The sequence below is a fragment of the Camelus bactrianus genome, chromosome 4, assembly GCF_048773025.1.
Source record: "Camelus bactrianus isolate YW-2024 breed Bactrian camel chromosome 4, ASM4877302v1, whole genome shotgun sequence".
In the NCBI taxonomy this organism is placed as follows: Eukaryota; Metazoa; Chordata; class Mammalia; order Artiodactyla; family Camelidae; genus Camelus; species Camelus bactrianus.
Window position 1 is genome coordinate 102480756 of NC_133542.1, and position 13401 is coordinate 102494156.

Genomic DNA, 13401 nt, shown 5'->3' on the forward strand with positions numbered 1-13401 from the left:
AAAGTCCCTCCCATACCCACCCCAGATAATCAGTCTAGTAGAAGGTGACAGTGGAATAGGATGCCTCAAAATATTTATAAAATACTATGAAAATGGATGAATGTCTCCTTCAATGCAGGGAAATATTTAAAACGCTCTCATCTGTATCTTTCTCTCTATAAAATGGGGATATCAACACCCATATTACAGGATTGCCATTAAGATTAAGTGATATTACATCTTGAATTGGAGGCAACACACATAATCTTTATCACACGTAGTTTTTCACATGTAAACAGTAGGCTGCTCTTGCCATTAATAATTAGATTAGAGTTGTCTTTTCTCCTCTTCCATCTCTGCTGCTTTTTTATTTATTCTCCTTCCCCTTCCTTGGCTTCTTTTTCTTCTTATCAAAAATAATTTTGGCTGAGAATATACAAGGATACAGAGGGAAAAAGAGATGTTATTGCCAGAAAAATTTCACTCCCCACCCTGTCAAAAGACAAGGTGTGTCTGCCTTGAAAAATAAAATGCTAGCACATTTGATGTTAATGTAAGTAAAATTTACATTTGCAGGTATTAAAATAGAGGAGATAGGAATTACATCGACAAAATAGAGAATTGAAAATAATTACTTTATCTACAATAAGATACAATGTATGATACCATGAAGCCAGGCCCCCTTTACATAGGATTAAACTGAAATAGTGATTATGGCTCATTTTCTGTAAACTTACACTTTAGATATTAAAAGTATAACCATTTTTATAATAATAAAGCAAGAAATTTTCATAGCCTCCATTTTAGAGACTGAAACACAAAGTAATTAATTTCTTCAAACCTTGTGCTAAACTAAATCACTAGTGTACTTTCTTTACTAATGTTTAAAAGGTACATATTTTCAGTATTTTCAAACTAATTACTTCCCAATAAAGTAAATATTAATGAAACTCTGTACAGATTTTTCATAATTTCCCACTGTTTTATAGTTAAGGAACCTATATCTGTCACTTACATGTGATTTTTTATACTTAAATTTAATTAAGTAACTATAAAATGGTTTATACCATATGCTAGAAATTAACCAGACTTCGAGCCTTAAAAAATACTGAATCTAAGTTAACACTTGCATATGAATAAATTCTGCTAATTTTAAGAGGAGTCTTCAGTAAATAAGCTATATCCTTGATCAATTTTTGAATGCTTATTTTTTCTGCATAAAGAATAATTTTATATACATTGTCAAGTTCCATTTTTGCCATAATGTTGCTAGCTATATAGTATTTTCTTCCTTAGGATTGTTCTATTTAAAAATCAAAGTTCACATTATCTCTAAATTTAAAACAAATACATTCTAGGCCAAACTAAACATAACAATAGAGTAGAATTCTTTGACATTTCTTATAGAAATATCATCTCTTACAGAGAGCCTTCCAAAGGTCTACTCACTTTAAGAATGTTTTTATGCAAACTATAAATTTTCTTGCTTTATGAAAGAGTAGCAAATTCAAGCTGATTTGTGAATAATTATGAATTGATTATTTACAGATCAAATCTCATTAAATATTTCCAAGAACAAAAAGTAAGACAGAACATAAGATTTCATTACATTCTACTGATAAGTCAGAGAAGCCGATGATTGACCAATAAACCTGAATATATTTTTATTGTCCTCTCTGGGAAATTGTAAGCACCATTTAACAAGCAATTTATCAAGTGTGAACAATCTTATAAATCTAGCAACGAGAGAAAGCCCTGTATATCTCTTGCATGTAACAAATTGCTTCACCAATAAATATGATAGACAAAAAACTGCAGTTACAGATGCATTTATTATTTTTTCTTAAGTGCAGAAATATCAGCCAATGTTTTGATTATCACCACTATCATGGGACCTACCACGCATTAGAAATGTTGATGATGTATTAGTCATTATTTGTGAAACTCTATTTCATTCTCATTGACTTGACACTGCTATACATTGTTAAGAAGGGATTTCTGGTGAGGAGTAGCTGATATCTTTTTACATATCAGGATAACTATGTAAAACCATGGAGTTCAGAGACAAAGAATGTTTTGGGTACTATTATTTCAGATTTTACATTTTATTAATGGTGAAATGAAGGTCCAGCGAGATGATAGGACTTGCCAGAGTCAAATGTCTAGAAAATCCAGATTCTAGTTAGAGCTCATTTCTTCTGCTGCCTCGGTATTGTTTCCTTCAAAACTCTTTTCCCCGATGATACTGAAATATATCAAACTCATAGTGTGCATCTGTTTCATGTGGCTCCGAACCTGTGTGAATAGGAATAAGCATTCTTATTTCTTAGTAAGAAGCTCTCTGGTAGATTCTAAGGACTCAAAATTCTCAAAGATGTTTCAAAATGAAGACACCTGCAGAGGGGAAGCAGCCACCATGAATCACCTTTTGTTTGTGTCAATTCTCATGTGGTTTTGAGGCAACTATTTCCTCACCCAGATAATTCAGACAGTTTGAGACTGACTCAAAATAGTTTGACAACGGAAGTTTGACAATTTCCTAATTGGTGAATAGTGATAGAATTTTATTTTATGATAAAATAGACCATGAGTTATTCACATTGGTACTTCCACTCAGGATTACAGAGACTTTATTTCATCTCAATAATTTTATATCTGGCTTTTTTTTTTCCCACACCAAAAAAAATTCTAGTTCTCAGTGATCCCAGTATAATTAATCGTTTACTTTACCCAACAGTACACATAGCAGCGTCAGTATAAAAATACCAACACTACAACCAACAAAAAACTGCTGAAAAGTGTTGAAGATTATTCTTTAAATTATTTTTTATCTTTAGAGCATACCCCTTTAGGGAGGCATTATCAAATTATTGTATCTTAAACTCTTAAGCTGATGTGAAATGGTCTCTCTCTATGTGTTTATGCCACTAATTTAATGCACAGGTTCATTTGTTTAATTTTACTTTCTATATTTAGGGACTGATCTTTTAAATTCAATTTTGTTGTATAACTGTGTAAAACATTTACAAAATTCTGAAATTAAGTCTCCCAAACAAAGTATATTTAGAGAGTGTCGGTTTCTATCTATACCCTCCTAAGCCTGGTTTTCTCTGCTATAGGTCGCCATTATTTTTAAATTAAAATTTTGGTTTATTCCTACACTAAGAATAAGCAAATTCATATTCATTTCTTTTTATCTCTTTTAGATTGACAGCTTCATGTTATTTATACAGAGAGATTACTTGCTTTTTTGAAAATATTAGCCTTACTGAGATATATTTCACATTACACAAAATTCTTTTATAATGTACACTTTGGTGGCCTTTAGTATATTAACATAGTTGTGCCACCATTACCACACCACAGTCTAATCTCAGAATATTTTCATCACCCCCAAAAAGCAACCCCATATCCATGAGCAGTGACTCCCTATTCCCCCATTGCTCCAGCCCCTGGCAACCACTAAGTCACTTCATGTCTCTCTGAATTTGCTGGATTTGAGCATGTAACAGAAATTGAATGATGTTCTGTTGTGACTGGCTTCTCTAATTCAGCGCACTATTTTTGAGGTTCATCTATATTGTAGTACAGATCAGTACCTTCTTCTTTTAACTACCAAATAATATTTTATTTGATGCCTGTACCATATTTTATCAATCCATCACTTGCTGGGTATTTATGGTGTCTTCAGTTTTCAGTTATTCTGAGCAATGCTGCTGTGACGTTGATGTGCCCATCTATGTGTGATGTGTATTTTCAATGTTTTGAGTATATACCTAGGGGTAGAATTGCTGGATCATATTCTATCTCTATGTTTAACATTTTGAGAAACTGCTAAACTTTTTCTAAAGTGGCTGTACCCTTTTACAGGGCATACGGTTTCACTTTCTCTTCCTCCTCACTAACACTCGTTTACCTTTTTGATTATAACCATCCTAGTGAGTGTGGAGCGTTTCCTCAGTGTGACTTTAACTTAAATTCAGCTAACATTTAATGATGCTGAACATCAGCTCATGTGCCTGTTGGCCGTTGGCATTTATTCTTTGGAGAAATGTTTATTCAGATCTGTTGATCATTTTTAAAGTGAGTTATTTGTCTTTTTATTATCGGATTGTAAGATTATATATTCTGCATACAATTCCCTTGTTAGACAGTTTATTTGAAAATTCTTTCTTTCATTCTATGAGTTACCTTTTTAGTTTCTTGATAGTTTTATAGCTTTAGCTAATATATTTATCTCTGTTATCCACTTGGAGTTAATTTTCTTGCATTGGGTGAAGCTGTGGTCCAACATCATTCTCTTGCATGTGGCTTTTCTGTTATCCCAGAAAGACTGTTCTTTAACAGTTTTTAGAAAGCTCACTTAGCCTAAGAAGACAGCCTAAGAGACATATCAAAATGTCTCTAGTGGATCCGAACTGAGCCCTTTACTGAGTGAGCACAGAATGACCTTACAAGCATATTTATTCTCGATCCTTTTTATTAAAAAACAGTACCCACAGCCGGAGATTAAAAGGGACAGTAAGTGCATAGGAAAGAAGCCTTTGCTAAAATGTCTACTGAGTATATTACTGCCAAATAAGGCAACTTACATACATTTGTTTCAATATATCTGACTCTTAACAATAGGAGTGCTTACTTTTTCAGAAATTGCAGAGGAACCTTTGAAAACAAGCACATCCTTTTTTTTCCTAAAACCACCTCGATGAGCGGAATGAACATTACACAGGTTTTAGCATGAAAATATAAAATAAATACGATATCCATTTGCCATCTGGTGTGTTGTAAATATATTGTTGTTTACTCTTTTCAGAAGCCCTAAATGAATTTCATAATTGCTTCATTCTCTGCAGGATGTGAAACCTCCATGGCCATTCTGGTGATGATGGCTTCTTTAACAAAACAAAAGCAAAATGAGGAGATAGGTGAAGTCATCCAGTGAACCCACCTGTGTTTGTATATGAAGGAAGTTGTCTCTTGAAATAATACTTTTCTGAGCTTCCGTCGCGGGTTTAAGCAGTGTGACTAATGTCATCTGCTTCAAACGTGTAAGTGCATCGCTGAGACTACCCAGCAGGCTTTCCTGAAAATCAAATCAGAGACAGAGCAGAGCTTAGCAATAAAAGATGATTGGGATGTGTCCCCAGTGCAGTCTTCCACTATCTTTTAGCCTTAATTCTACCCTCCTGTCCTTTAGAATGGATATATAAGTGCATGACAAAATGCAGACCATTGTTGAGAGCCACCTGAGTGGTGCATTCTCCTTGTTTTGTGATAGCCGGTATCTAAATATATAATCTCTGTAATCACATCTACTTAGCGAGAGCTTTATATATAACATACTGAGCTTTACCAGACACAGATGTTATTTTGGTGCCTGGAGTCAGTCACATATATTCTCAAAGAAACTTTCTGATGGTCGCTGATTTTTCTGTCCCCAACTCCATTAGGATTCTTTCCAGTCGGTAATCATTTAACAGCAGGTGCATTTTATGAAACAGGCACAGGAATCTTGAGTGAACTCATGATGAGAAGTCCTTCCATGCTGACCATCTAGACAGAACTGCTGAATAATGTGGGTAGTTACAGGCACCCACCCATGCACGGATTTATTGTTTGTTCAGTGCAATTTGTGTGAGTCCATTAGGGATCTTGGAGTGAAGACACTTTGTTTTGATCCAGTTTTCTCCTTTATCTCTTACTGATTTCATCATGTTTTAGTAGATTTTCTCCTCTCTCAGGATCGTTTTCTTTTAAAAATACCCTGCTACCACCCTTTGTTTAGGACCACATCTGGTCATGCCTTCCCTACCAAATTAATTTCCTAGTAGGCATTTGTTACTCCAGTTTTAATACTGAAAAGCAGAAGGGAAAGTATCATGTCTTTAGAAAATTTACATTTTAAAATAGGATAGAAGAAGGTGTTTGAAGAGGGAAGATTAAAAAAACTAAGAGAGAGGGGCAAATATTTTGCAGAGGAAAATAAATGTGTATATAATGAGCATATGCACACACACATACAGTACACAAATCATAAAAGTCCAGCTCAATGGAGTTTTATAAACACAGCCACATCTCCAATGCCTGGATCTTGAGATAATTACTGGTGTGACTTTTCAAACTGTGTTAAACTATGTATGTTTATGAAGAATGTATTGTTTTATGTCTGGCTCTTCTGAACCTTTGTGAGATTTGTTAATATTACTGGATGAAGTTATAGTCCATTTTTTAAAGTTTCTGAATAGTATTTCACTGGACAGATACACCACATTTTATTTATCTATTCTATTGGTGATGGGCATTTTTGGATTATCTGCAGTTTTTAGATATTAGTAATGTAATAGGGAAGAACACATCTGACTCCATATTAGATCTGTTCCTTTAGCTCTAACGCTGTGCTGGCTCCCGTGCTTAGTCATGCTGGTTCTGCGCCTTTTGTAAAGCAATGTTGCCTCCTGCCTGAAGTACAGGGTAGCCCGTTCTCAAGGCGCTGACTTTTAAGGGTATAACACTTTCCCATTCATATAAAGAAGAAAAGTTGCAAAATAGAGAATAACACTTGTCTTGTTAGAGGTTTACAGAAACATCACGACCTGACCCAGGTGGACATCTGTAAGAACAAAGGATTCTGACTTCAAGAGGTTTGCAACAACCAACCACACCCCCTCCCCTTTTTCGTATAAAAGGAGCCTGAATTCTGACTTGGGGAAGATGGTTCTCTGGGACATCAGTCTGCCATCTTCTCAGTCTGCCCGCTTCCTGAATAAGGTCATTATTCCTTGCCCCAACGCATCATCTCCTGATTTATTGGCCTGTCATGTGGCAAGCAGAACAAGTTTGGACTTGGTAACAGTAATAGTCTGACTATGAATACTTTCTTAGGAAATACACTCATTTCTATTGGGCATTTATTTACTTGGAGTGGAATGCTTAGATCAAAAGTCACTTTTCAATTTTGAAAATATGTCCAACAAGTTTCAGCAGCACGTGAAAGTTCAAATTTCATTATCAGAAACAGGAGGTATTTTGTATCTTTTTATGTTAGCCACTCTGGCGGATGTGTAACAATAGCTCACCGTGTTTTGGTATCTCATTGTGAATTAATTTTTATTTCCCTTATGAGTAAAGTCTTTTGATTATTTTTTCTTAGCTTCATTAACCATTTGGGTTTTCACATTTATGAAGTATCTGTCATAGTAGTTAGCATTTTTTTCTCTATTCAGCTATCAGCTAAATAGCTCTAGTTAGCTCTGTTTCTCTATTGAAGCATTTGCATTTGTATTGGTTGGGAAGAAGTTTTTACACATTATGAATATGAGTCCTTTGCAGGATGTACGGTTGACCCTTAAACAATGAAGTCAGAGTATGACTTCATATTCAGCTCTCTGAATCTGGGTTTCTGCATCCACAGACTCAACCAACAGCTGATCGTGTATTATTGTAGTAGTATTTTGACTGAAAAAACTCTGTGTATAAGTGGACCTATACAGTTGTTCAAGGGTCACCTGTATATTCTGGTTCCACTGTGTGGCTTCTTTTATCTAAAATGACAAGCCATTAAAAAGTAGGCACAATATTTGAATAGGCATTTCTCTAAAGATGGCTCACAAATGGCCACTAGGCACATGAAAAATTACTCAAGATCAGTAATCATTAGGGAAATGGAAGTCAAAGCAAACATGAGGTACCACTTTAAACCCTGTTGGATGGCTAAGAAAAAGATCATGACCAATGTTGAGGATGCTGAGAAAATTGAGTAACCACACATACATTGCTGATGGTGTTTATAAGTGAAATCCTTTGGAAAACAATTTTACTGCTCCTCACAATATTAAGCATAGAGCTACCAAATGATTCAGCAGTTCCACTCCTAGGTATAAACCTAAGATGACTGAGAGCATATGCCCCACAAAAATTCATGAATGCTCACAGCAACATTATTCATAATGGTCAAAAGGTGGAAACAAGTCAAATGTCTATAAACTGAATGTGGCATAGCTGCACAGTGGAATTTTACTTGGCAATAAAAAAGAATAAAGTTCCTGGCACATGCTAAAACATGGGTGAATCTTGAAAACATTATGCTAATTGAAAGAAGCCAGTCAATAAAGACCACGTTTGTAGGATTTCATTTATATGAAATGTGCAGAATGGGCAAGTTCAAAGAAACAGAATCTAGATTAGTGGTTGCCGGGCAGCTAGGCGTGAAAGCAACTGAAGTGACTTGTAATGAATGTGGTTTGGGTGATGAAATGCTCTAAAATTATATAGTTGTGTGGTTTTTGTAACTCTATGAATAAACTAAAAAGCTCTGAGTTGTAAACTTTTGAGAGATAGATGTTATGATATGTGTATTATATTTTATTAAGCCGGTTTTAAAAAAATACAACTGGAAACAACCTAAACACATCAGTGGGAGAATTAATAATGATCATGATATAACTACACAGTGGACTGTTTAAACAGTGAATAAGCTTGAGTTGTGTATACTAAAAGCAATGGATTTTAAAATAAACATGTTGAGTGGGTAAAAAAAAATAAAACATATGGGAGTGATAAACACTAAATACAGGCTAGTGATTACAATTTTAGTATTTCAAGAAAGAGATTGAGGCATGGTACACAGGAATCTTCACCTGTGTTAGAAATGTTTTTAATTCTTAAAATTATTGTGGCTATAGAGGATTTCATTGCATTTCTTTTATGGCTCTTATATTAGATATTTTATAATTGAAAAAAGTGATACAAGAGGACAGAAAACTTAATGGTAAGAATTAGGATCAATTATATTCAGGGTTATATGTAAAATTATGTTCTTTTTAATTCATTAAGTAGAGCAATTTTCTTCTCATAAATAATAAAGGTCAATTAACTTTGAGAGCAGAAAATATCTGTAGCTTTGTGAACATGAGCATTAAAGTTGAAGCTAGCACCTTGCCTGATACTCTGAAATGTGTCCAGTGGTCTCAGATTTTTACTGCTGGCACATCAGCCAAGAAGTCATCAGGCATAAAATGGTGCCCCCCCCTTTTCCAGATAATTGCCAGTGAAAATTCTGTGCTTGTTCTAGCTCAGTGATTCGCCACCCTAGCTGCAACTTAAAATCACCTGGGGAGGTTTTTAAAATGTGCCCTCTGTGCCTCACCTACAGATATTCTAATTTAATTATTTCTGGGTGGATCCTAAGCATTGGCTGCTTCTGAAAGCTCTCCAGGTTATTCTAATGTGAGACCAGGTTTGAGAGACGTTACTCTAGACTTGGTGCTCCCTACTTACTTCCTGTGCTCTCTGACCACCTTTTCCAAATCCAATTTTTTCTCTCTCCTTGGGGGTGTTTCATTGGTATTGATGGCCTTCTTAGATATCCTCCGGCATGGACCTAGCTTCCTTTTGGCTCCTGCCTACATGGTTTCTTGATTCCAGCATTCCCTGCAGCTCTGGGAGAGAAATGCTTTCCTCCATCTGGTTTCCCCAAGCTAATAACCCTCAAGGCTCATAGCACTATCGGAGCAGATTTACACATTTGCTGATGAATTGCCATGTTGATAAGTAAAGAAAGAAATACTAAATAAGACTTTAAAATTGGTTTTGGCATGAAATCATGACTGGTGTTTTGCTGAAAGAATATGCAAAGATTAAGGAAGACGATACTCCTTGACTACCTCACATCCCATCAGGAGTCCAGCTAACTGGACAAAGTTTTTGATAACTCGCAGAAACTGAGACACATCCTCTCTTAGCTCGGTACTCACTGTACTGCTCTCCATTTGAAGTAGTCTTCGACATGGTTCTAAGCTTTCAGATGCGGTTTTCCAGTTCACTGGGTGGTTTCTTACTTCCTACTATGTCAACATTCCAAAGCCCCTTTCCCCCGTTCTTTTTTCTTTAGCCTTTTATTCTAGAGATTTTATTTGCATGTAGAGTATCAACTCTCAGACCAAGTTAATGACTGTTGAATCTTTGTCTCAAACCCTCCCCCTCTCCCAAATACCACACTCATGAGGTATGACAGGATGACATCAGTGATGTCCATGTTCTAATCAGAACCTTAAGATATGTTAACTGTTAGGGCATAAGGGACTTTGCAGGTGTGATTAAATTAAGGATCTTGAGATGAGGAGAGTATCCTGGGTTATTCAGTTGGGCCCATTGTCATCACAAGTGTTCTTAGTAAGAGGGACGCAGAAGGATCAGAGTGAGTGGGAGTAGTAGATGGAACAGAAGCAATAGGTAGAGTGACACAAAGCAGGGACCATGAGCCAGGGGATGCTCAAGATGACTTCTAGAAGCTGAAAAAGTTACAGAAACAGATTCTCTTCTCAGAGTCTCCCAAAGGACCCAAGCATTGCCAAGACCTTGACTTTGCTCAGTGAGGATGATTTTGGATTTCCCACTTTCAGAAATACAAGGTAATAAATGTGGTATTTTAAAACACTAAGTCTGTTGTAATTTGTTATGCAGCAATAGGGAATTGATACAGTTCCTAATTCTGAAAAGAATTTCCATCTGGTTGAAAATTAATAGGTCTAAAATGAAATTTCTGCCTCTAAGACCAAATGGTATATTCACTCCTTTCTTAAGAAATCAAATAGCTCCCAAGTCTTACTGATTTCTTCATCATGCCACTTTCTTTCACTACCCTAACTCATGATCCGAGTTCAGGCACTAATCAACTTGTACAGGAATTATTGCTGCAGAGGATTTTCATCTGATCCCTTTCCACCAAGCTTTTTATTTTTACCTCAATTGTCAAGTACCTTTACATCAACCTGTTTTAGGTTCCACATTTCTCTTGTGCTCTAAAATTGTCCTTTATTATTATTATTATTATTTTTATTGAAGTATAGCCAGTTTATAATGCATCAATTTTCAGTGTACAGCATAATGCTTCAGTCATACATATACATACATATATTCATTTTCATATTTTTCATTATAGGTTACTACAAGATATTGAATGTAGTTCCCTGTGCTATACAGAAGAAATTTGTTGTTTATCTGTTTTACATGTAGTAGTTAATACTTGTAAATCTTGAACTCCCAGTTTATCCCTTCCCACCCTCTTCTAAAATTTTCATAGCCTGCTCATCACTTAGCAAGTAAATTCCATATTCTTTAAGTATCTTTTCAAGAATCTCTTCATTTTCTAGTATATAGTTACATACTTTCCATTCTCCAAGAAGAAGAATTATTTCTTTTCTGTTTCAAGGCATATAACACTTTTTGTATCATATCTGTGTTAAATAATACCATGCATTGCTGTTTTCAGTATAATTGTTAACATACATATTAATTTTAATATTCTGAAAAGGGAAAAAGAGGATTCTGTCTTAGTCTTGGATTTTCTGAGCCTCACTTTACAGCTTGTTAAATGAAATAGTATTGAATAATATTGAGCAAAATAATAATCTGTATCAATTACAAATTATGGCTATTTAATAAGTATTGACACAATTAATTCTTAATTTTTTTTGAGAGAAAACCAAGACAGTGGAGCTATCCAAAAGCAGGGAAAAGTTTTTAAATTATTCTTCAACAGTAAGAAATCATGCATAACTAAAGATAACTTAACATATGAAATTAAGCAGACAAATTTTCAATACGTATGGTAGTATGTTTTATTTATTAGTCTATTTAGAGATTTTATATATATTATATATAGTATATCTAGTTATCTATGTGGCACTTTGCTAAGTATTGTGGAATCAGACAAAAAGAATAATTATGTACGCCAAAGGATCAGATAGTGTAGTAACAGGGATTTTTGATTTCAACACTTAAAGCCATCTAAAATAAAATGAGCTTTAATTAAAATGACCAATATTATTTCCCCTCTGTTCTACTATGTATATATGCACACATACATAAACACATATATATTTTTCATAATGTGGCATATATGTATCATTCTCATCAGATCTAAGTTGCACCTGATATTTTAGTGCTAAAGCTGAGATACTCTTTAAAAATGTTCAGTTTGATAGTTTGAATTCAAACTAAAGAAAGCCAAATAGGACATGAATAGCCACTAATACTCACAGAGTCACTGATTGATCTACATGTAACCACATCTTTCATACATGAATTCCTTATGTATTTCCACTACAAATTTATACAGTCCCTTCTTGAGCATTCAGAAAGGAGGAAATTTATCCTCTCTGATAACAGTTCAGAATACCCTTAAAAATCCTGGACTTCCAGATAGTTCACTCTTAGAAGTTTGAACTCTTACCATTTAGAGTTAGAGACAATTCAAATCTGTGTCAGCACTTCTGAAAAGTTAGAAGCCTATCTAGTCCAAGCATTAAAAAAGAAAGCCTGATATGTATCTTTGCATATAATCTAAGCCCAGGCATGCAGGAAGGCCTGCTTAAGGAAAATTGATTATGTCCTCTCACTAATGAGGCCTGATAGCTAGTCTTTCTGTTCTTTATCCAGCTACAAGCTGAATATTTCATCCCTTCCCCTTATAAGAGACTTTTTAAAATTGTCCTTTCTTACTTGTAGAGATGGTATTCATAGTTGTATGCAGTTGGGATTATTGGAATAGTATGATCAAAATTCCCTACTGTATATATACAATGGAATATTACTCAGCCATAAAAAAGAATTCAGTAATGTTATTTGTACCAACATGGATGGACCTAGAGATTATCATACCAAGTGAAGTAAATCAGACATAGGAAGACAAATATCATATGATATCACTTATATGTGGAATCTAAAAAAATAATACAAATGAACTTACAAAACAGAAATAGACTCACAGACATAGAAAAGAAGCTTATGGTTACCAACAGGGAAAGGGGGATGTAGGTAAATTAGGAGTTTGGGATTAGGAGACATAAACTACTGTATACAAAATAGATAAAAAAAGCCCTACTCTTAGCACAGGGAACTATATTCAATACCTTGTAATAACCTCTAATGAAAAAGAATATGAAAAGGAATATATATATAATGTATGTATAACTGAATCAGTATGCTGTACACCAAAATCAAACACAACACTGTAAATCAGCTATATTTCAATTAAAAAAAAAGATACAAGGATATATTGTACAACACAGGGAATATAGCCAATATTTTATAACAACTATAAATGGAATATAACCTTTAGAAATTGCATATCACTGTGCTGTACACCGAAATTTTATAATATTACAAATCAACTTTATCTCAATAAAAATTCTTTTAAAAATTTGAAAAAATTTCCTGTTGTATAGCAGGATCACAGATTCTCTCATATTGTCATAAGTGTATTTTTATCTACATTATCATACTTTCTTTTTTTTTTTCTACTTGAAGTTCAGTCGATGACAATGTATCTCTATCTGGGATCTTGTGCTGTACACCATACATATATATATTCATTTTCATTTTATTTCAGCTAAACTCCTTTCCTCTGCATATTATATCCTC

At 34.5% G+C, this 13401-nt stretch overlaps 1 long non-coding RNA gene across 7 annotated transcripts in view; it reads left to right on the forward strand.

Annotated features, from left to right (window-relative positions):
* Positions 1–13401, forward strand: part of LOC141577567 (uncharacterized) — an 839800-nt gene that overhangs the window by 744388 nt on the left and 82011 nt on the right. The window lies entirely within an intron of this gene.